Source organism: Bombina bombina, chromosome 2 (assembly GCF_027579735.1).
Source record: "Bombina bombina isolate aBomBom1 chromosome 2, aBomBom1.pri, whole genome shotgun sequence".
NCBI classification, from domain to species: domain Eukaryota; kingdom Metazoa; phylum Chordata; class Amphibia; order Anura; family Bombinatoridae; genus Bombina; species Bombina bombina.
This window is the reverse complement of record NC_069500.1, coordinates 1,418,778,256-1,418,800,829: the sequence shown is the minus strand read 5'-3', so window position 1 is coordinate 1,418,800,829 and position 22,574 is coordinate 1,418,778,256. Positions and strand designations below refer to the sequence as shown.

The following is a 22,574-nucleotide window of genomic DNA, read 5'->3' as shown; positions in this document are numbered from 1 at the left end:
TTAAATATGTACATCTGCAGAGTACCTTTGTTAAGTAGACAATGGTGAGTCTGGAGGAAGGCAGTTGGAGGGTGTTGATAAGGTAGATGGATATTTAGTTGCAGTCACTGGCTGTGCAGGAATGTGCAAACAGAAAGTTCCTAAATAAAAGGAATTTATTCCAGTGACTGTAGATCCTATTTGCAAACCCAAAAGACCAAGAGGTTAAACAAATGCAGAGAGAAGGCAGTAGTTCAGCTGTAGCAAGGCTCAGTGTTACTGGTGAAAATAACAAATACTAAGCAACGTTTGTAACCTGAGCAGGTGTTTAAATGAGAGGAGGAAGAATCCTATTGGTTGAATTCCTTAAAGGTACAGCATAACCACAATTCCTGACATGACTCCCCCCTCAAGCAAGCTGATCCTCAGCTTGAGGCCTGGGACGGTCCGGAAATCTGTGAAATTGTGCCACCAACCTAGGTGCGTAAATATTAGAAGCAGGCTCCCAATTATCTTCTTCCGAATAATTCTTCCACCTCACAAGGTATTGTAACATTCCTCTAGAATGACGTGAATCAAGGAGTTCCTTAACCTCATACACATCCGAGTCTTGCATGCTGAGTGAGGATGGGAGTATAGGAGCTTTAGATCTCGTTGGAGTATAAGGCTTAAGGAGGGAAACATGAAAAGTAGCGTGTATTTTCATACAAGGTGGTAATTTAAGTGTAACCGCATTCTGATTAACAACTTTCACAATTGTGAATGGTCCACAATACTTTTGAGTCAATTTCCTACTGGGTACTTGTATCCTTAAGTTTTTGGTTGATAACCAAACTTGGTCTCCAATTTGATAGCGAGGTGGTTCCCGGCGTCTTAAATCATAGTAGTACTTCTGTGAATTTTGTGCCTTTATAATATTGTCTTTAATAAAATTGAAATTATCCTGTAGTGAATTATTGAATTCATCCACCAGGGAGAATCTGAAGGAGTAGAGGAAACTTGAGTGAAAGAAGGATGATATCCATAATTCGCGAAAAACGGAGTAAGTTTAGTTGAAGAATTAGTTAGATTATTGTACGCAAATTCTGCAAATGGTAGAAATGTTATCCAGTTATGTTGTTGATAGGAACAGAAACAACGTAGGTATTCATCCAACCATTGATTTATTCTTTCTACTTGTCCGTTAGCTTAAGGGTGGAATGATGTTGTATATTGGTGTTTGATACCAAAGGGAAAGACATAGGCTTTTCCAGAATCTGGAAGTGAATTGGGAACCCCTATCTGAGATCACAATGGATGGTACTCCATGTAACCTGACTATTTGTTTGATAAAGAGAGTGGCAGTTTCAGCTGAACTTGGCAGCTTATGGAATGGTATAAAATGTGCCATTTTTGAGAAGCTATCAACGACTACCATTATAGTGGTGAGTTTTAGAGGGAGGTAAATCAACGATGAAATTGATTCCGATTTGTTTCCATGGTCTGTCTGAAACTGGAATGGGCATTAATAAGCCATATGGTGTTTTCTTTTCAGTTTTACAAGTTTGACAGGTAATACAGCCCTTGATGTATTCAGAGATAGATCTTTTCATGTTCGGCCACCAGTATAATCTAGTTAACAGCTGTAATGTACGAGTTTCTCCTGGGTGTCCAGATAATGGAGTATCATGGTGTTCTTTGATTATTTCTAGTCTGAGGGGTTCAGGTAAGTAGATTATATCTTTATAGTAATATATTCCATCCTTGATGATCAAGTCAAATTTGGAGTCAGGGGGTGGAGTATTTGAAAACTTCTTAACATCCAAGATGAAATCTGAGGTCAACCCAATGAATCTTTCCGTTGGTATGATATTTGAGGGTTTTGAAAATGTTGGAGGTATTGATAGTTGACGGGAAAGTGCATCCGCTTTTCCATTTTTGCAAGCAGGTCGATATATGATTTGGAAATCGAATCTAGCAAAATAAAGACTCCATCTAACCTGTCTGGCTGACAAGGTTTTATTATTTTGGAGATATTGTAGGTTTTTATGGTCAGTGTAGATTATGAAAGTTTTCTTTGCACCTTCAAGAAGGTGTCTCCAGAATTCCAATGATCGACGAATGGCTAGCAATTCTTTATCCCCAATTGCATAGTTTCTTTCTGCTGATGTCATGGTCTTAGAAAAGAAAGAGATTGGGTGCATAGGTTCGTTAGGAGCTTTTTGTTGGGATAATACAGCACCTATAGCATAATCTGAAGAGTCTACCTCCAGTATGTATTGTAGTTCAACATTTGGCAACATTAGTATAGGAGCTTCTGTAAATAATCTTTTTAAATTTTCAAAAACATGAGTATGCTTCTCTTCCCATAGGAATGGATATGTAGTTCCAGTGAGTTGAGTGAGTGGTTTTACAACCGTCGAAAAATTCTTTATACATTTTCGATAATAGTTAGCGAAACCAAGAAATCTTTGCAAAGATTTCCGATCAGTAGGCTGTGGCCAATGTTTAACTGCTTCGACCTTTTCTGATTGCATCTGAATGCCAGCTGAGGAAATGGTGTATCCTAGAAATGAAATGGAAGTGTTGTGGAAAGAACACTTCTCTAATTTTGCATATAACTTATGTATTTTTAAACGAGCTAACACCCAACGTACATGTTTTATGTGGTCTGATATGTTATTAGAATATCATCAAGATATACAACCAAACAGACATCTAGTAAATCACGGAATATGTCGTTTATGAAGTGTTGGAAGGTTGCGGGGGCATTACAAAGGCCGAATGGCATCACTAGGTATTCATAGAGGCCATACCTCGTTCTGAATGCAGTGAGCCATTCGTCGCCGTCCCTTATACGGATTAGGTTGTAAGCCCCCCTTAAATCAAGCTTTGTGAAAATGGATGCATTGGTTAGGCGTTCGATCAGTTCCAGTATCAATGGAAGTGGGTACCGTTTTTTTACTGTACGTTTGTTGAGCTCCCTATAATCTATTATAGGTCTGAGAGTAGAGTCTTTGTTGGTCACGAAGAACATACCAGCTGCGGCAGGAGAGGAAGAGGGGCGTATGAAACCTTTCCTTAGGTTGTCCTGTAGGTATTGCTTTAAATGATCCAATTCCGGTTGACTTAATGGGTATAAGTGACCAACTGGTAATGTTGCTCCAGGGATTAGTTCTATCGGGCAGTCATAAACCCGGTGCGGGGGTAATGATTCGGCCTCAGACTTACTGAAGACTTCAACAAAATCTTGATAGGCTTCAGGTATTTTTACTTCTTCAGTAGTTGCTTGAAGTATTACAGGCTGTGGGTAACAAGTGCTTTCACAATAGGGTGAATTAAAGTTTACTGAGAAACTAGACCAATTGATGCTGGGGTTGTGTAACTGTAACCAATACAGACCCAAAACAACCTGAAAATGTGGTGATGGTATGATGTCAAATGTAAGATATTCTGTATGTGCCCCATCAATAGTAACTAATATTGGAATTGTGTTATGTGTGATTGGACCATTTTTTAGATCAGAACCATCAATAACCTTGAGAGAGACTGGAGTTTTTTTTAATACGGTAGGTATTTTATTTTTTTGAACAGTGCTGATATCTATGAAATTGCCAAAAGCTCCGGAGTCCACTATGGCATTGGTTGTGAGTCTTCTAAGGTCCCACTGCAGAGTAAGAGATAGATTGCAATAAGAAAGTGTTTTTTCTACATGACTAGTATTATTTATAGTTGAAAACTTACTCTTTTTGTTCTTGCGTAAGATGGGGCAATCTGTGACCATATGGTTGGAATTGCCACAATACATACAGAGATGGTTGGTTTTACGTCTCATTCTTTCATCTGCGGTAAGGGGTCCTCTAATAACTCCAATCTCCATGGGTGTTGCTTGTTCTGTAGTTATAGGTCTCTGGTGTGAGTAAGTAGATGAAGATGGCTTAGATGTAGTTTCAGAATAGCTGCGTTCTGCCTTGCGTTCCCTGAGTCTTCGGTCAATTTATGTTGCCACTTTCATAAGTGCTTCTAAGGTACTTGGCATTTCTATTCGAGCAAGTTCATCTTTAACTGAGTCAGACAATCCCAGTCTGAACTGATTTCTTAGGGAAACTGAACTTCAGGCAGAATCTGATGCATATAATTTAAATTTGGTGATGTAGTCTTCTACTGTTTTTTTTCCTTGCTTGAGACTCCTCATTTTTTGTTCAGCGGTGAGTTGTATATCTGCATCCCTGTACAGCTCATCCATAGCAGAAAAAAATCCTGAGAAAGAATTCAGCAAAGGATCATTTGTTTCACATAAGTGGTCAGCCCACACCCTGGGTTCTGACCTAAGAAATGAAATTGTTGAAAGAACCCTGACCCTGTCTGTAGGGTACGTTTTGGGTTTTAGGTTAAATAACAAATGGCATGCATTTTTGAATTGCCTGTATAACCTCCTATCACCAGTGAAAGGTTCTGGTAGGCTTACTTGTGGCTCAGTACTTGGCGTGTTTTGATCTTTGAGATCTTTAATTAGTTCTCTAAGTACCTGAGTTTCAAGTTGCAAATCTAAAATGGCTTGTCCCATTTTATCCACCTTTTGATTTAAATTATATACAAATTGAGGTATTTCAGCAGGATCCATACTAGCTGAATATAAATCACTAAATTCTTATTCATTTTTTTTTTTTTATTTATATATTTTTTCTTTTCCTTCTTATTGGGCTTAGTAGTATGTAAGATTTAGAAATATTTGAATGTAACACGAATTGATATGGTAACACTAGCTTCAAAGTGAAACCAAGTAGTATAGTGTCATTTAGTTTGCAAAGGTTAATTTTGTATGGAGAATATACAAACAAGATATAACTTTGGTATCCATTCAATCTATGATTTATAGATAATGGAACTTTAAAGATAATTAACTGAGTAGTAAGAAAAACTAAAATAAGGTGGAATTACTTTGTCTTTTCCTTAGAATATACTTGAGAGTTGCTTTAACAGTTAAGCTGCAGTGAGTGAGTTAATCAGGCAAGAGAAGTAAGACAGTCTTATGTGTTTTATGCAATCCACAATTAAGTAGCAGTTTAGACAACCTTATATGTTTTATGCAATCCACAATTAAGTAGCAGTTTCTTAAATGCCAAGTCTGTTCAATAAAACATTGTGTACTCACAGAATCTCTTGTGAAGCTCACAGCAGTGACTAGAGTCTCTGAATGTTGGTATCTGATCTGGAGGGGAGGAGACTTCCTGTTCTGTGTGCACAGATGAGTCTTTGCAGAGCTTGTGATGTTACAGGACAGAGTGGAGAGCTTAAACTGATATTATGCAATTCACAAGAAATATAAGGTAAAATTAAATATGTACATCTGCAGAGTACCTTTGTTAAGTAGACAATGGTGAGTCTGGAGGAAGGCAGTTGGAGGGTGTTGATAAGGTAGATGGATATTTAGTTGCAGTCACTGGCTGTGCAGGAATGTGCAAACAGAAAGTTCCTAAATAAAAGGAATTGATTCCAGTGACTGTAGTTCCTATTTGCAAACACAAAAGACCAAGAGGTTAAACAAATGCAGAGAGAAGGCTGTAGTTCAGCTGTAGCAAGGCTCAGTGTTACTGGTGAAAATAACAAATACTAAGCAACGTTTGTAACCTGAGCAGGTGTTTAAATGAGAGGATGAAGAATCCTATTGGTTGAATTCCTTAAAGGTACAGCATAACCACAATTCCTGACAGCCTACTACAGAGCGGTAAGTAACAGTGCTAGTATCTGACAGTTAGAGGAGGTTTGCACACACTGTTTATAATGACTCCATCAGAGGAGTGACAACTTGGCTAGAGAGAGGGATTGCCTTGCAGCCTGCCCCTCTCTTCATGTGCTGCACACACGAGTCTGCTCTAGTGAATTCCTCCGGTGTCAGGACAAAATAGTTAAATGCTGTAGTAACCCGGTGGGGGGAAGGGGGTGGAATTCCTGCAGGAACACAACAGAAGCAGACGATAAAGAGCAGTTAAACTCACAGCTTATGATCTCCTCTCTGCCTTTTGTTGTATTTCTGCAGGAATTTCACACCCCTCCCCCCCCTCCCGGTTACCACGGCATTTAACTATGTTCTCCTCTCTGCCTTTTGTTGTATTTCTGCAGGAATTTCACACCCCTCCCGGTTACCACGGCATTTAACTATGATCTCCTCTCTGCCTTTTGTTGTATTTCTGCAGGAATTTCACCCCCCTCCCGGTTACCACGGCATTTAACTATGTTCTCCTGACACCGGAGCAACCTCCTCTAACACTGCTGAACCGGGAAGGAGGAGGGGGTGGAATTCCTGCAAAGAGAGACACAACGGAAGGCAGAGAGGAGAGAATAAGCTGTGAGTAACTCTGCATAGTTTGCATTAGCTGTGCATTAAACTATTTGTAATTAATTAAGAAGGACAAAGTATTTTTTTCAGATTTATTTAAAACCTTGTTTTGGTTTCAGAAAGAAAAACAAATCCTCCTGCACTGTTTTGTTATGCTTGTAGTTTGCAGATAGTACTACATAAAGCATTTTTACACAGACAGCTCCAGCAGGAGGGCTGTCAGTTAACACACTAGTTAGGGACTGAGGGAGAAACAAGTCAAAACTCTATAGAAACTCTATACCTTTAACTAGTGAGTAGGAGAAATGTCTCCATATACAGTCAAACCTTTGCAAGTTTCTTCCTCATTTTTGTATAGTTACATAAAAGAATTCAAAATGTTATGAGCCAGAACTGTATTACATTTTGTCAGTGCTTGCCTATAACATGGGATATGCATACAAAAACTATTTATTGGGTTCATTTTTGCATGTTTTCATCTCTGCTTCAGGGGCCTCACATTTTTTCTTTGCCTAAAGCCTCATTAAAGACTGGAGTCAAGCTATCAGACAGTTTAAAAATCCAAGTCAAGCTATCAGACACTGTTTTGGAGCTATCAGACAGGTTTAAAACAGTAGTCAAGCTATCAGACACTTATTTGTTAGTACATTCTTAAGACTATTAAAGGCTGTACCATACATATATGCTAATAAGAAATGTTTTTTATTCCTAAGTGAATTTGCTGAAAAGGGCCTATTTATGCAATTCGAGGGACATATGGGTCCCAATATTTTTAAAATTCCACAGTAAAAAGTCTCCAAACTTTGTGATATTGTAGAGGGGTCATTGTGTGAGCTAGCTGTGGTGAAATTTTAGTGGAACAATGGGAGATTTCTTTTTTATCCCAAAGTGAAAATTTTGGAAAGTGACTATTTTTGCAATTTGAGGGACATTTGGGGCCCAATATTTTTAAAATTCCACAGTATAAAGTCTCCAAACTTTGTGATATCATAGAGGGGTCATTGTGTGAGCTAGATGTGGTGAAATTTTAGTGGAACAATGGGAGATTTCATTTTTATTCCTAAGTGAATTTGCTGATAAGGGCCGATTTATGAAATTCAAGGGACATTTGGGGCCCAATATTTTTAAAATTCCACAGTAAAAATTGTCCAAACTTAGTGATACCGTAGAGGGGTCATTGTGTGAGCTAGCTGTGGTGAAATTTTAGTGGAACAATGGGAGATTTCATTTTTATTCCTAAGTGAATTTGCTGAAAAGGGCCGATTTATGAAATTCAAGGGACATTTGGGGCCCAATATTTTTAAAATTCCACAGTAAAAATGGTCCAAACTTAGTGATACCTTAGAGGGGTCATTGTGTGAGCTAGCTGTGGTGAAATTTTAGTGGAACAATGGGAGATTTCTTTTTTATCCCAAAGTGAAATTTTTGGAAAGTGACTATTTTTGCAATTTGACGGACATTTGGGGCCCAATATTTTTAAAATTCCACAGTAAAAATACCCCAAACTTAGTGATACTGTAGAGGGGTCATTGTGTGAGCTAGCTGTGGTGAAATTTTAGTGGAACAATGGGAGATTTCTTTTTTATTCCTAAGTGAATTTGCTGAAAAGGGCCTATTTATGCAATTCGAGGGACATATGGGTCCCAATATTTTTAAAATTCCACAGTAAAAAGTCTCCAAACTTTGTGATATTGTAGAGGGGTCATTGTGTGAGCTAGCTGTGGTGAAATTTTAGTGGAACAATGGGAGATTTCTTTTTTATTCCTAAGTGAATTTGCTGAAAAGGGACGATTTATGAAATTCAAGGGACATTTGGGGCCCAATATTTTTAAAATTCCACAGTAAAAATGGTCCAAACTTAGTGATACTGTAGAGGGGTCATTGTGTGAGCTAGCTGTGGTGAAATTTTAGTGGAACAATGGGAGATTTCTTTTTTATCCCAAAGTGAAATTTTGGGAAAGTGAATATTTTTGCAATTTGAGGGACATTTGGGGCCCAATATTTTTAAAATTCCACAATAAAAATAGTCCAAACTTAGTGATACCGTAGAGGGGTCATTGTGTGAGCTAGCTGTGGTGAAATTTTAGTGGAACAATGGGAGATTTCTTTTTTATTCCTAAGTGAATTTGCTGAAAAGGGCCGATTTATGAAATTCAAGGCACATTTGGGGCCCTATATTTTTAAAATTCCACAGTAAAAACTCTCCAAAATGTGTGATATCGTAGAGGGGTCATTGTGTGAGCTAGCTGTGGTGAAATTGTAGTGGCACAATGGGAGATTTCTTTTTTATTCCTAAGTGAATTTGCTGAAAGGGGCCGATTTATGAAATTCAAGGGACATTTGGGGCCCAATATTTTTAAAATTCCACAGTAAAAATGGTCCAATCTTAGTGATACCGTAGAGAAGTAATTGTGTGAGCTAGCTGTGGTGAAATTTTAGTGGAACAATGGGAGATTTCTTTTTTATTCCTAAGTAAATTTGCTGAAAAGGGCCAATTTATGCAATTTGAGGGACATTTGGGGCCCAATGTTTTTAAAATTCCACAGTAAAAACTCTCCAAAATGTATGATATCGTAGAGGGGTCATTGTGTGAGCTAGCTGTGGTGAAAATGTAGTGGCACAATGGGAGATTTTGCTTTTATCCCTAAGTGAAATTGCTTGAAAGTGATGATTTTTGCAATTTTAGGGAAGTTTGGGGCCCTATATTTTTAAAATTCCACACTAAAAAGTTTCCATACTTTGTGATATCTTAGTGGGGTCATTGTTTGAACTAGCTGTGGTGAAAATGTAGTGGCACAATGGGGAATTTAGTTTTTAACGCTTAGAGAAATGCTGGAATATGACTTTTTTTTTACATTTGAGTGACATTTATAACAAAAATGCTTGTGGTATTCATTAAAACATTTCTTATTAGCATATATGTATGGTACAGCCTTTAATAGTCTTAAGAAAGTACTAACAAATAAGTGTCTGATAGCTTGACTACTGTTTTAAACCTGTCTGATAGCTCCAAAACAGTGTCTGATAGCTTGACTTGGATTTTTAAACTGTCTGATAGCTTGACTCCAGTCATTAAAGGGACATGAAACCAAAAATGTTTCATGATTCAGACAGAGCACACAGTTTTGAACAACTTTCCAATTTACTTCTGTTATTAACTTTGCCTCATTCTCTTGGTAACCTTTATTGATAGAGCAGCAATCAGCCAATGACAAGACAACTAAGTGTGCAACCTCCTGAGGCTACCTAGGTATACTTTTCAACAAAGCATACCAAGAGTATGAAGCAAATTAGATAATAGATGTAAATTTGAAAGTTGTTTAAAACTGATTGCCATATCTTCTAAATCATGAAATAAAATTTTTGGGTTTTATGTCCCTTTAACTCTAGGGCTGCCTCTGGTCCTCATAATTTATCAATAAATGCTTGGCTGAAAGTTATAAAACTGTTTGTTTTTTATTATTGAAACAGGATTATTTTCTTTTTTACTGTAGATCTTTGTGTCCGCTTTGAACCACTAACTATTTACCAATCCTGTCCCATTTCCCTTGGAAAAAACCTTGAATTTTTTTAATAAAGCATTTAATGAATTAATTTGCAATATATTTCATTATTTATTTTGCTCCCTTTATCATGTAATTTACCACTGAAAGTTGAGCAATGTCTAAATATCATAATATTAAATGCACCTTGCTGACTTCTCAAGGCTAAATCTGCTACATATCTGTCCCTAATTGGCTTTAGTGGATAACAGCTGCAAAACTCTTTACTAACTTTATGACAGTGACCTTGTTGTCTGAGGAATAAAGCCCAGATTAGCTTCTTTAAATAAGGTAAATAATGGATGAAGTTTGATTACTGGAGATAGCTGCAGTAAAAAGGATGTGTTTTTAAATGTAAAGGACCATTAAACACAAAATATTTCTTTTATGTTTCACAAAGAACACACAATATTGAACAACATTTTACTTCTGTTACCTCATTTGCTTTTTTCTTTCAGTATCCTTTGTTGAAAAGCTTACCTAGGTAGGCTATGGAGCAGCAATGCACTACTGGGAGCAGCTGGTGATTAGTGGCTGCACATATATGCCTCTTGTCTTTGGCTTACTTGATGTGTTCAGCCAACTCGCAGTACTGCATTTATGTTTCTTCAACAAAGAATACTAAAAGAAAGAAGCAAATGTTCTAAAATATATTGGAAATTTGTTTAACATTGCATGCTCAATCTGAATCATAAACAAAGATGTTTGTGTTTTGTGTCTATCTATTTTGTCAATTTTCATGTAATTTAGCTCTGAGAATTAGAAATCCACACTTTACTACCCTGCAGACTTATCAAGGCTACATATCTTTCCCTAACTGGCTTTAACAGAACGTGCAAAACACGTTATTCTAACAATATGGTTGTGACTAGCCTTACTGTCTGTGTTTTTTTTGGGTGTATCATAGCGAGTTTATGGTCTATAATTTTGTTTTATCCTGTTGCTAAAATAAATGATTATAATTTAAAGCGCTATCCTGTGCACCACTATCTTCTGTTTTTTTCTATCATAGCGAGTGCCTCACCAGCCTCTGACTTCACCGCACGTCACTGATATATATATATATATATATATATATATATATATATATATATATATATATATATATATATATATATCCTAAATAACATATAGATGTTGCAAACCCCTATTTGCAATATCTTATATTTTTCTTATCTATAGTTGAATTTACAACTTTTTAAAAAAAATTCAAACATTAACCCAATTTTTTTTTTTTTAATATCAGACTTTTTTAGTTTTTTACTACTTTCGTTTTTTTAAAAAGCTTTATAACATTATTTAGCATCTGCTATTTAGCTTTCTATAAAGCTTATGAGGTAAAATGTGTCCAATCATTTTTTTTTTTAACAACTTAAGCTTTGAAAAAAGCTTTTCAAAATAAAAAACAACCGGCTTATCTTTAGCTTTTATAAAAGCTTTTCGGTTGTAATATCTAATAATGCTAAAAAGATAAACTAAATACGATCTTCCGCTAGTAATCTAACTGATCTCTCTCTACAACAACTCTCCTCACAGATTGCTTTTTCCTAACTGCGTCAGATAATGTTTTAACTCATTATTTAAATTGACAAACCGGCGCAAAGAAGGGGCGTAGTTAGTCGTGAGCGACACACGCGATTTGCGCGAGCAATAGGCGTGGCTTTCCACAAACGTGCAGTGTTTGATTGACACTGACGTATATGTTCCTAAGACCTAAAAATATTTTCAGAAGTTGCGATTGGCAATTTCCGTAACTCCGTCCACACATAATTTATACTGTATCAATGCCTAGGTAATGTATCAATAATGTAGACACTGACACTGAAAAATAAGCATTAATAAAAATCATGTACAAACTGACACTTATATATACACTTCCTTTCAAGTGTCAATATGAACATTATATATATATATTTTACAAATGCTTATTATAGTAGTGTCAGTGTCTACATTATGCATTGTGACTGTATAAATAATGTGTACACTGAGCCACCTCCCAATAATACACCTAACACTTCTTTATCTGTATTTCCGCAATCCCCAAAAAATCGCAAGTAAAACTAAAATTAATAACCCCTTAACCGTCAACCACCCACATCCCAATAAACTCAATTAACCTATTAGCCCCTTAACCATCAACCACGCAATAAACCTAATTACCCTATTAACCCCTAAACCACAAAACCCAACATCACAATAAACCTAATTATCATATTAACCCCTAAACCCCTACATCGCAATACACCTAATTACCTTATTAACCCATAAACTGCAAAAACCCCACATCGCAATAAACCTATTTACCCTATTAACCCCTAAACCGCAAAACCCCTACATCACAATAAACCTATTTACCCTATTAACCCCTAAACCGGATTCTTTCACCCTCCTGCCATTTTTGGAATCCACCGGGATACAGCTTAAAAGAGCTAAATGCCCTTTTAAGGGCAATTCCCAAACAAATGTCCTTTTCAGGGTAATGGGTAGTTTAGGTTTTTTAGTGTTAGGTTTTTTATTTTGGGGGGTTTGGTGGGTGGGGAGTTTTACTGTTAGTTGGGACTTTGTGTATTTTTTGTAAAAGAGCTGATTATCTTGGGGCAATGCCCTGCAAAAAGCCCTTTTAAGGGCTACTGGTAGTTTATTCTTAGAGTAGGGGGCGTTTTTATTTTGGGGGGATTTTTTATTTTCATAGGGATTAGGTTTAATTTTGTAAAATTTGGTAATTTTTGTTTTTTATTTTATGTAATGTTAGCCTTTTTTTTATTTTTGTAAACTAACGGCTAGATTTGGAGTTTTGTCGGTAACGACCCGAAAAACTAACGCCCGCGTTTTACTGGCCGCACCATAAAAATAACTCTGGTATCGAGAGTCCACATAAAGGCTGCGTTAGGCTCCAAAAAAGGAGCGTAGAGCATTTTTAACGCAGCTTCAACTCTCGATACCAGAGTTGCTTACGGACGCGGCCAGCCTCAAAAACGTGCTCGTGCACGATTCCCCCATAGGAAACAATGGGGCTGTTTGAGCTGAAAAAAAACCTAACACCTGCAAAAAAGCCGCGTTCAGCTCCTAACGCAGCCCCATTGTTTGCTATGCGGTAACCCTTCCGACGTCTGCACCTAACATGTACCCCGAGTCTAAACACCCCTAACCTTACACTTATTAACCCCTAATCTGCCGCCCCCGCTATCACTGACCCCTGCATTATATTATTAACCCCTAATCTGCCGCTCCGTAAACCGCCGCAACTTACATTATCCCTATGTACCCCTAATCTGCTGCCCCTAACACCGCCGACCCCTATATTATATTTATTAACCCCTAATCTGCCCCCCTCAACGTCGCCGACACCTGCCTACACTTATTAACCCCTAATCTGCCGAGCGGACCTGAGCGCTACTATAATAAAGTTATTAACCCCTAATCCGCCTCACTAACCCTATCATAAATAGTATTAACCCCTAATCTGCCCTCCCTAACATCGCCGACACCTAACTTCAATTATTAACCCCTAATCTGCCGACCGGAGCTCACCGCTATTCTAATAAATGGATTAACCCCTAAAGCTAAGTCTAACCCTAACACTAACACCCCCCTAAATTAAATATAATTTTAATCTAACGAAATTAATTAACTCTTATTAAATAAATTATTCCTATTTAAAGATAAATACTTACCTGTAAAATAAATCCTAATATAGCTACAATATAAATTATAATTACATTATAGCTATTTTAGGATTAATATTTATTTTACAGGCAACTTTGTAATTATTTTAACCAGGTACAATAGCTATTAAATAGTTAAGAACTATTTAATAGCTAAAATAGTTAAAATAATAACAAAATTACCTGTAAAATAAATCCTAATCTAAGTTACAATTAAACCTAACACTATACTATCATTAAATTAATTAAATAAACTACCTACAATTACCTACAATTAACCTAACACTACACTATCAATAAATTAATTAAATACAATATCTACAAATAACTACAATGAAATAAACTAACTAAAGTACAAAAAATAAAAAAGAACTAAGTTACAAAAAAATAAAAAAATATTTACAAACATAAGAAAAATATTACAACAATTTTAAACTAATTACACCTACTCTAAGCCCCCTAATAAAATAACAAAGACCCCCAAAATAAAAAAATGCCCTACCCTATTCTAAATTAATAAAGTTAAAAGCTCTTTTACCTTACCAGCCCTGAACAGGGCCCTTTGCGGGGCATGCCCCAAATAATTCAGCTCTTTTGCCTGTAAAAAAAGAAATACAATACCCCCCCCCCCAACATTACAACCCACCACCCACATACCCCTAATCTAACCCAAACCCCCCTTAAATAAACCTAACACTAAGCCCCTGAAGATCTTCCTACCTTGTCTTCACCATCCAGGTTCACCGATCCGTCCTGAAGAGCTCCTCCAATGTCCTGATCCAAGCCCAAGCGGGGGGCTGAAGAGGTCCATGATCCGGTCGAAGTCTTCATCCAAGCGGGGCAGAAGAGGATCTTCCATCCGATTGAAGTCTTCATCCAGGCGGCATCTTCTATGGTCTTCCATCCGGAGCGAAGCGGCAGGATCCTGAAGACCTCCAGCGCGGAACATCCATCCGGCCCGACGACTGAACGACGAATGACGGTTCCTTTAAATGACGTCATCCAAGATGGCGTCCCTCGAATTCCGATTGGCTGATAGGATTCTATCAGCCAATCGGAATTAAGGTAGGAATATTCTGATTGGCTGATGGAATCAGCCAATCAGAATCAAGTTCAATCCGATTGGCTGATCCAATCAGATTGAGCTCGCATTCTATTGGCTGTTCCGATCAGCCAATAGAATGCGAGATCAATCTGATTGGCTGATCGGATCAGCCAATCGGATTGAACTTGATTCTGATTGGCTGATTCCTACCTTAATTCCGATTGGCTGATAGAATCCTATCAGCCAATCGGAATTCGAGGGACGCCATCTTGGATGACGTCATTTAAAGGAACCGTCATTCGTCGTTCAGTCGTCGGGCCGGATGGATGTTCCGCGCTGGAGGTCTTCAGGATCCTGCCGCTTCGCTCCGGATGGAAGACCATAGAAGATGCCGCCTGGATGAAGACTTCAATCGGATGGAAGATCCTCTTCTGCCCCGCTTGGATGAAGACTTCGACCGGATCATGGACCTCTTCAGCCCCCCGCTTGGGCTTGGATCAGGACATCGGAGGAGCTCTTCAGGACGGATCGGTGAACCTGGATGGTGAAGACAAGGTAGGAAGATCTTCAGGGGCTTAGTGTTAGGTTTATTTAAGGGGGGTTTGGGTTAGATTAGGTGTATGTGGGTGGTGGGTTGTAATGTTGGGGGGGGTATTGTATTTCTTTTTTTACAGGCAAAAGAGCTGAATTATTTGGGGCATGCCCCGCAAAGGGCCCTGTTCAGGGCTGGTAAGGTAAAAGAGCTTGTAACTTTATTAATTTAGAATAGGGTAGGGCATTTTTTTATTTTGGGGGTCTTTGTTATTTTATTAGGGGGCTTAGAGTAGGTGTAATTAGTTTTAAATTGTTGTAATATTTTTCTTATGTTTGTAAATATTTTTTTATTTTTTGTAACTTAGTTCTTTTTTATTTTTTGTACTTTAGTTAGTTTATTTCATTGTAGTTATTTGTAGATATTGTATTTAATTAATTTATTGATAGTGTAGTGTTAGGTTTAATTGTAACTTAGATTAGGATTTATTTTACAGGTAATTTTGTAATTATTTCAACTATTTTAGCTATTAAATAGTTCTTAATTATTTAATAGCTATTGTACCTGGTTAAAATAATTACAAAGTTGCCTGTAAAATAAATATTAATCCTAAAATAGCTATAATGTAATTATAATTTATATTGTAGCTATATTAGGATTTATTTTACAGGTAAGTAAGTATTTAGCTTTAAATAGGAATAATTTATTTAATAAGAGTTAATTAATTTCGTTAGATTAAAATTATATTTAATTTAGGGGGGTGTTAGTGTTAGGGTTAGACTTAGCTTTAGGGGTTAATACATTTATTAGAATAGCGGTGATCTCCGGTCGGCAGATTAGGGGTTAATAATTGAAGTTAGGTGTCGGCGATGTTAGGAAGGGCAGATTAGGGGTTAATACTATTTATTATAGGGTTAGTGAGGCGGATTAGGGGTTAATAACTTTATTATAGTAGCGGTGCGGTCCGCTCGGCAGATTAGGGGTTAATAAGTGTAGGCAGGTGTCGGCGACGTTGTGGGGGGCAGATTAGGGGTTAATAAATATAATATAGGGGTCGGCGGTGTTAGGGGCAGCAGATTAGGGGTACATAGCTATAATGTAGGTGGCGGCGCTTTGCGGTCGGCAGATTAGGGGTTAATTATTGTAGGTAGCTGGCGGCGACGTTGTGGGGGGCAGGTTAGGCGTTAATAAATATAATACAGGGGTCGGCGGTGTTAGGGGCAGCAGATTAGGGGTACATAAGTATAACGTAGGTGGCGGTCAGCATATTAGGGGTTAAAAAAATTTAATCGAGTTGCGGCGATGTGGGGGGACCTCAGTTTAGGGGTACATAGGTAGTTTATGGGTGTTAGTGTACTTTAGAGTACAGTAGTTAAGAGCTTTATGAACCGGCGTTAGCCCAGAAAGCTCTTAACTACTGACTTTTTTCTGCGGCTGGAGTTTTGTCGTTAGAGCTCTAACGCTCACTTCAGAAACGACTCTAAATACCGAAGTTAGGAAGATCCCATTGAAAAGATAGGATACGCAATTGACGTAAGGGGATCTGCGGTATGGAAAAGTCGCGGCTGAAAAGTGAGCGTTAGACCCTATTTTGAGTGACTCCAAATACCGGCGGTAGCCTAAAACCAGCGTTAGGAGCCTCTAACGCTGGTTTTCACGGCTACCGCCAAACTCTAAATCTAGGCCTAAGTTTTTTTATTTTTTGTCACTTTAGACTTTATTAGTTTAGGTAATTTGGATTAATTTAAGGGGGTGTTAGGTTAGGGGATGTTGGGTTAGGGGGTGTTAGGTCAGGGGGCTTAGTTATTTAAATAGATATTTGCGTTGTGGGTTTTGGCGGTTTAAGGGGTTAATAAGTTGATTAGGTTTATTGCGATGTGGGAGTTTTGCGGTTTAGGGGTTAATAAGGTAAATAGGTTTATTGTGATGTAGGGTTTTTTTGCGATTAAGGAGTTAATAGGGTAAATAGGTTTATTGCGATGTGAGGGTTTTACGGTTTAGGGGTTAATAGGGTAATTAGGTTTATTGCATTGTGGGTGGTTTACGGTTAAGGGATTAAGGGGTTAATTACTTTATTATTTTGCTATGTGGGGGTTTGCGGTGTAGCTGTAAATCCTTCGGGTGGGAGGTTCTTTTTTTGTTGTTATATTTTTGCTTTTGTAATGCTCCAATTGCCTTCGCTGCATCCCGGTGGATTCCGAAAATAGCAGGGTGGTGGAAGAATCCACACTGGATGCAGCTTCACTACCAACATTCCATTGAGGATGCGTGTGCAACTGCCGATGGCGACGGACATTACAAACACAATTATAGTATAGATTGTGTGTTCGATTTAGCAAAATGTGAGCACGATTTAGCAAAATATGAGCACTATTTAGTAAAATGTACTCATGATTTATAAGAAAAATCTTGTGTGATACCTCTGGGGCGCTCCGTAAAAGAGAACTTTGATATGTGGTAAAAGTTCAGCAACTGTTGGAGGATGACTTGGTGCATTATCAAGAATAATACAAATTTTCAAAGCCAAATTTTCTTCTTGCAATCATTTTTAAAAACATTTTTGAAGACTTCACAAAGAAAATCAGTGAAAATATGGCACTGTAAATACACATCATCATGTGGTTACTATGGTGACATTTGTACACATTGTTTATACATAGTCAATTGCTAATACAAGGCATTATTAAAAAGGATTAATTAAAAATTACAATATATAGTATTATTTTATCTTGATTAAGTGCATAAATCTTGCTAAAATATACATCTAATATACATACATATCTCTCGACAATTTTCGCCTCTATCTCCTCTATCCAAGGAGGAGTCTGTACCTACTCCTGTTATACCTCCTGACCATATTTGTTATACCTCCTGACCTGGCATATCACCCTCAATCCAATGGGGCTGCGGAACGGTCAAATCAAGCTCTGGAACAGTTCCTCCATTGCTATGTCTCAGATCACCACAATAATTGGTCTGAACTGTTACCTTGGGCAGAGTTTGCTTGTAATAGTGCTATTAATGCTTCCTCCAAGTTATCCCCGTTCATGGCAAATTACGGGTTTCAGCCATCCTTGTTGCCTGATTCATTCATGTCTCAGGGTATTCAGGCTTTTGAGGAGCATCTCCGGCAACTCCACTCCACGTTGGTGCAAATTCAGGATTGCCTTCATCGTTCTATGCAGCGCCAAAAGTTCCAGGCTGATCGTAGGGGTCTGCCCGCGCCTTCCTACCAGGTTGGTGAGAGAGTTTGGCTGTCCTCCCGCAACTTGAACCTTCGTGTGCCTTCCAATAAACTGGCTCCCCATTCTCTTGGTCCTTTTCGAATACTCCGACGGGTCAATCCAGTGGCCTACCCTCTTGACCTTCCTCCTGCAATGCGCATCTCCAAAGTTTTTCATGTCTCCCTCGTGAAACCATTGGTTTGTAAATGAATTACCACTGTGTTGCCTCGTCCCCATCCTATCTTTGTTGACAACCATGAGGAGTATGAGGTCAGCAGCATTATTGACTCTCGTATGTCCAGGGGCCGTGTACAGTATTTGGTTCACTGGAGGGGCGACGTTCTGGAGGAGCATTCTTGGGTTCTCTCCTCTGATGTTCATGCTCTCACCCTCCTCCGTGCCTTCCATGCTCGTTTCCCCAATATGCCTTTTGTCCTCCCGCGGGGGAGGGGTCGTTGAGGGGAGGGTACTGTCAGGGTTTTTTCCCTGTTTTGTTTGCCATGTGCTGCTGACAGCCATTTTACTCACCTCTCTTGCTGACTATGGTGCATTGTGGGGGATGCTGCTTATTTCCTGCACTTCCTTTTATGGCCAGACTGGTGTGCATCATCTGTGTGAGACAGGATGCAGTCTCAGAATTGTGATGTCATCACTTATTATTTAAAGGGCCTCTGTTCAGTATGCTTTGCCTTTGCGTTGTCTCAGACCTGTTTGTGAGAGTTCCTGTGTATTACCTGGCTGTCTGACGTCGTTCCTGATCCCTGGCTTGTTCCTGACTCTGCTGTTTTCCTTGTTCCTGATTCCGGCTCGTCTGACTATTAGCTTTCGCTCCTGACTCGGCTCATCTGACTACCAGCTCTGTTTTTGACTCCTGGCTTGTTATTTGACTTGTGGACTTTTTATTATTTTTTGTTATTAATAAAGGTGTGATTAATTTTGCACTTCTCATCTCAGTCTGATTCCTGGCACCCTGACACAAACAAGTCTAGTCAGCTGGTGACTTCACTACCCAGCATGCTTTACAGCACTACCTGACAGTGCTCTCTCACATGTGAGTACCACATTTATAACAAACAAGTCTAGTCAGCTGGTGACTACAATACCCAGCCTACCTTTACAGCACTACCTGACAGTGCTCTCTCACATGTGAGTACCACATTTATACTAAACAAGTCTACCTGACAGTGCTCTTTCACATGTGACTACCACATTTATACCAAACAACTCTAGTCAGATGGTGACTACAATAAGCAGCCTGTCTTACAACACTACCTGACAGTGCTCTCTCACATGTGAGTACCACATTTATACTAAACAAGACTAGTCAGCTGGTAACTACAATACTCAGCATGCCTTTACAGCACGACCTGTCAGTGCTTACACACATGTGAGTACCACATTTATACCAGACAAGTCTAGTCAGCTGGTGACTACAATACCCAGCTTGCCTTTACAGCACTACCTGACAGTGCTCTCTCACATGTGAGTACCACATTTATACCAAACAACTCTAGTCAGCTGGTGACTACAATACCCAGCCTGCCTTTAGAGCACTACCTGACAGTGCTTTCTCACATGTGAGTACGGCCGCGTTCGGGCAGCGCTCAGGAGCTAGTGAAGGCACTTCACTTCCAGCGATGACATGGCGCTAGGTGACGTCACAAGCAAGGGAGCTTAGAAAAGGGATCTGCTGCACAATAATGGACTTTGCGCATGCAAACGTTTATTCTAAGCTCCCTTGTAGCATTGTTACACAACACCGTTGTTACCCCGAGAATGGTTTCCCCTGTGTTTCTGGATTCCTTGTCTCTCTGCAAAAATTGGAACTCCGCTCTCCCCTCTATTCAGCTGCTTTCAGCTCAGCCCCTGTAGCATATCCTGCCCCATTCAGCTAATAATGAATAAAGATATAAGGGCTGCAGCTTCCATCACTCACATCCCTGTAAAATGTTTGTGCTGCACAAGTTATTTATGAATGGGACAGGTTAAGCTACAGGGGCTGAGCTGGGAGCAACTGAATGGAGTTGGGTCAGAGTTCTGATGTTTGCCGAGAGGCAGGGGAAACCAGAAACACTGGTGAAACCATTCTCGGCATAACAACGTTTCAGTAACCTTAAAGCATGTAGATCACTATTGCTTTCAAATGTACAGAAACCCACATGTGGAAACAATCATTACTTGTTTGATGCCATTTAAAACGTAGGGCGATGGCTGTTCAGGATTATTTGGAATTCATAAAAGCTTGAGACAGGACAAGCAGCTGATTCTGGAAATGTGTCCAAACCTAGAGTTAAGTAACCTATCTCCACTTTGCCCTGTACTAAATGCTGCCGTCAGACTTATCCGCCTCACCTGTCCCTCCTCTGCTGCTTATTAAAACATGGCAGGCTCAACAAGCAACATGTGTGTGGAGGCTGCCATGTTGCCAAGCGTCTGCGCTTGCTCTGAAAAGTCCCAGCTTTTCCAGCACGCTGGAAGCACTGGGACTTATGTCAGCAGAGCACTCAAAAAAACGCCCAGCGTCTAACTTGCAAGTGTGAAGAAAACGCTCAAAGCGAGTCCCAGTTTGTTTGGAGCGCTGCCCAAACGCAGCCTTCCACATTTATAGTAAACAAGTCTAATCAGCTGGTGACTACAATACCCACCCTGCCTTTACAGCACTACCTGACACAGTTCTTTCCCACATGAGTACCACATTTATACCAAACAAGTCTAGTCAGCTGGTGACTACAATACCCAGCCTGCCTTTACAGCACTAGCTGAAAGTGCTCTCTCACATGTGAGTACCACATTTATACCAAACAAGTCTAGTCAGCTGGTGACTACAATACCCAGCCTGCCTTTACAGCACTACCTGAAAGTGCTCTCTCACATGTGAGTACCACATTTATACCAAACAAGTCTAGTCAGCTGGTGACTACAATACCCAGCCTGCCTTTACAGCACTACCTGAAAGTGCTCTCTCACATGTGAGTACCACATTTATACCAAACAAGTCTAGTCAGCTGGTGACTACAATACCCAAAAAAACAAGTAGAAGTGGCAGCACAACAGCTTTATTGGAGTCACAACACAGCCAAAAGTAGCAGCGACGTTTCGGGTGTATAACCCTTATTCATGCTAACAAACAAACTGACAATTTTTCTTATTTATACCTTATGGCCACTAGAGGGCACTAAAGAGACAGAAGAATAATTAACTCTTTATATTTTTCACCTAAACAATTTCTACTCATGCAATCTTATATATCAGTAACAAATATCTTACCTAATAAAAATTTAGGTACATATGATATCATTAACGCATCACAATCATTATAGCCAATATATGGGACATTACCTGTTCTAATGTTGCTTTTATGCTAAATAATTCGATCTCTAATGGCCCTAGTCATTTCGCCTATATAACTCTGCCCACAGGGGCATTTAATAATGTGTATAACATATTGGGAATAACAGGTGTGGTAGCCCCTAATGTTAAATTTCTTTCCAGTACTGGGATGATAAAACAGGGAGCCCTTTATCATATTATTGCAACATGAGCATTTTAAACAAGGGTAACAACCCTCATTCTTACTAGAAATACATTTTTGTGTATATTTCTTACTAGAGTCTATATCAGCTCTTATCAATTGTTGATGAAGGTTGGGACCCTGTTTAAAGGCAGGCATAGGATACATTTTAAACTCAAGAATATTTGGATTACAATCAGTAAGTACTTTCCAATGTTTTATCATAATAAGTTGTTTCTGGTTACTTTGGGCATTAAACTCAGAAACAAATATAAGACAATGCTCATCCTTATTACTCCTTTTACTGGGACTTAATAAAGTCTCTTTTGGAACTGATAGAGCATAATCTATTTCTTTATTGATCATCACAAGGGGGTACCCACATTCCACAAATCTCAGACTCATCTCTTTCAACCTTTTATCTAAAAGTGCATTATCTGAGACAATTCTACAGACTCTTAAAAATTAACTATGGGTAAGTCTTTCAATAAATTTTCTGGATGGGCGCTCTCAAACCTCAATAAACTATTACGGTCTGTATCTTTTCTAAAAAGATCAATTTTAAGTGAAGAGCCCTCCTTAATCACCTTAGTATCCAAAAATGATATACCATCCTCACTCCAGGTCAATTTAAACTTGATGTGCCTAGTGGCACAGTTTAAGTCCTTTACAAAAGCCTTTAGGGAACCAAAGTTGCCCCACCAAATACCAAAGATATCATCGATATAGTGCTACCAACAGGTGCCATACCGATGAA

General features: G+C 38.8%; 1 protein-coding gene and 1 long non-coding RNA gene across 6 annotated transcripts in view; one reads left to right on the top strand and one right to left on the bottom strand.

The window, feature by feature from the left end:
- LOC128650432 (probable N-acetyltransferase camello) overlaps positions 1–22,574 on the top strand; it is a 45,855-nt gene that overhangs the window by 6,695 nt on the left and 16,586 nt on the right. The window contains exon 1 of one of the 4 annotated variants that reach the window (XM_053704372.1): positions 5,180–5,288. The exons of 1 other annotated variant lie outside the window; for it this stretch is intronic. The gene's annotated coding sequence lies outside the window, so the exon portion shown is untranslated. Of the gene's footprint in view, positions 1–5,179; positions 5,289–5,588; positions 5,687–6,183; positions 6,308–22,574 lie in introns of those variants that run through there. 2 more of the 4 variants (XM_053704373.1, XM_053704374.1) reach the window with 2 other exon arrangements.
- On the bottom strand, positions 3,514–5,223 carry LOC128650433 (uncharacterized). Of its 2 annotated transcripts, XR_008400753.1 has the most exons (3): positions 5,114–5,223; positions 3,703–4,218; positions 3,514–3,625 (listed from the first exon to the last, which is right to left on the bottom strand). It is a non-coding gene; the product is annotated as an uncharacterized LOC128650433 (long non-coding RNA). The 2 variants fall into 2 exon arrangements; XR_008400752.1 differs by lacking the exon at positions 5,114–5,223 and having other exon boundaries at positions 3,703–4,438.